Consider the following 2,500-nt stretch of genomic DNA (forward strand, 5'->3'; position numbering starts at 1 on the left):
ACGGCTTAGAAAAATATTTAGAATAAAAGCTTAATACCTCTTCATAAATGCCCTAGTGTACCTAAGCGACAGTGCGCTGTATAGAATGAAAAAATGGCAAGAAGCAGTCGATGTTGCGCCGTTTTCGGCCATTTTCTTTATTGTTTTGCGTCGTTTGACTCGCGAGAGTTTAAATTTAGCGCTACAAGCGATGGAAAAGGTCCCGGATATGTGGCGGAATTCTGAATTCTCTTGAAGAGCTTGAGGTGCTTTGTATGCCTACTTGAAGTTCTTTGCCTCAGTGCTTGCGTTGCTTTGCTTACTTGAAGTGCCTGCTTAATTGAGATAGTTTGCTTGCTAAGGTTGCTTTCCTTGCTTGCGTTCACCTTGCTTGCCGTTGAATTGCTTTGCCTGCTTGCGTTGCTTTGCTTGCTTGAGTTGCTTTGTTTGCTTGAGGTGCTTTGCTTGCTTGAAATTCTTTGCCTTAGTGCTTGCGTTGCTTTCGCTTGCTTGCAATGCTTTCGCTTGCTTGCAATGGGCCCTTTACAGCTGGCGATCACATGGCACAGAAACCACCATACTGGAGAGCAAATTGCGCACTGGGATATCTAAAACAAAGCAACTTACCGGTAATTTAAATCTCATCACCAGTCCTACTCACTGCGGAGCTACATGAGAAACATGCGCGCGCTAACTAGTCGGTTTCATGAGTGCTTTTTAGTCAATCACCAAGCAACCTACATGTATACTGCTAACAAAAAGTAAGATTAATCGTAGGGGCTCTATAAATATTTAAAGTATTTTCGCCAAAAACTGCCAGTGAAAACTCGTACTCGTTCTCATCCTCGTCCTAGATTCTAAAGGTTCCTACTGTCCAACGTAGCGAGTCAAGGCTTTGCGTTGTCGCCAGGGCCAAAATTAACACATGGACAAACTGTAAACACGTAAATCGAGCTTAATCAAAAATCCTGCGTAACATATAACCAGTTGACCTTGCTCCTTTTTCTCACGTCCCATACCTGGTGTAGGACGGGCTCTGCTGCACAGACTTCCCTATTTTAGATCGGATAGCCGACTCCTGCTGAGCTTTCGAATGAACTATCCGTCTTCACCGTCTTCGATTTACTAGTGCTCATGCCAGTCGCGGCCAAAACCATCGTACTCGCTCCTCGCGAGTATTTAAATAATATAATCCAGTTACGCTGGCTAACTCACCTTTCATTTTCTGTGTTGTCTCGGGTTATTTGATGGGTTTTTACGGACGGTATATTTTCTCACGTCAACCGCTGCAAATTCTAAGAGAGCTATAAGCGTATCAAATAACTTGACGCCATTCGGTCTCGAACCCTCAGGGGTGTCTTCCTGTGAGAGCAGTATCATCAATTCGTCATTGCAATTGTTCAAAACTCTAGTAAAAAATCCGAACTGAAAAAGTTGTGTCAGCGCACGCAATTTTCTAAACTTCGAATGTGTTGACAACTGGAAGGAAGTCAAGGAGGGTTTTTGCGATAAGAATTGTTTACCAGAGGTGACTGGGAGACCGGGCTTGGGAGATTAGGCCAGGAACAGTAGTGACCTGTAGTAGACCAGTAGTAGACCTGTGTACTGCTTTAGGACAGAAATCTCGAATGGTGGTATTTTTGAAAATACTGTAAATAAGATGGCCCGGTTATTAATTAAATAAATGAAGAGATATATTTATCAGTTATGACTCGGTCACACTCCAATAATTGCACCTAATTCTAAAATGGCTCTGATGATTGTTTCCGCTTTAGTTGCCGGCCGGAATGTCAGCAGTCGAAGTGTCTATTCGGTGCCTCCTTTTTCTTTGCAGATAATCTCACATGAGAAACGCCTAAATTTGAGCTCAAGAGTATAATCTAGGAGAAAGAATTGATTTATGAGTCAATCGTGGTCTGCACAAGTGATTCCTGCCACAGTTTAACTAGCAGCTTTAATTTCATTTCAGGCGTTGGGCCCTGTGCAATGATCCAAGTTTCCGTCGAGTCAATAAAACGACTAACAATATTTTAACATTTTTGATTTCTGCACGTTTGCCACCCAACCAAGGTGGCGTCAGAAACCGTGAAAAGGTCTATTTGACCTGAAGAATATAATCTAGATGGAAGAATTGATTTGTGTTAATCGGTGTCTGCACAAGCGATTCCGGTCATAGTGTAAACAGCATTCAACAAAAACACAAGCAGCTTTAATTTAATTTTTAAAACGAACAGTGACTGCGTGCAGGGTGAAATAGACCGTCATCAATCACTGTCAAAACGGAAAAATAGTGTAAAATGTTCGAGGTTAACTATCACTTAGAGTTAGAGTTAAAGACTGCCAAAAAATCCTGAATTCAAGATTTTGGACTGCAAAAATCCTGAATTCAGGCTTTTGGACTGCCAAAATCCTGAATTCAAGATTTTGGAAGTCCAAAATCTTGAATTCAGGATTTTGGCAGTCCAAAATCTTGAATTCAGGATTTTGGAAACTCAACTCTAACTCTACGACATAACTCTAT

The 2,500-nt window shown here is 41.6% G+C and overlaps 2 protein-coding genes across 2 annotated transcripts in view; both read left to right on the forward strand.

The window, feature by feature from the left end:
* The window catches only part of LOC137993521 (uncharacterized), a 520,905-nt gene that overhangs the window by 380,206 nt on the left and 138,199 nt on the right, over window positions 1-2,500 (forward strand). The window lies entirely within an intron of this gene.
* The window catches only part of LOC137995578 (dehydrogenase/reductase SDR family member 1-like), a 95,767-nt gene that overhangs the window by 22,263 nt on the left and 71,004 nt on the right, over window positions 1-2,500 (forward strand). The window lies entirely within an intron of this gene.

This window comes from Montipora foliosa, chromosome 1 (genome assembly GCF_036669935.1).
Source record: "Montipora foliosa isolate CH-2021 chromosome 1, ASM3666993v2, whole genome shotgun sequence".
Classification (NCBI taxonomy): domain Eukaryota; kingdom Metazoa; phylum Cnidaria; class Anthozoa; order Scleractinia; family Acroporidae; genus Montipora; species Montipora foliosa.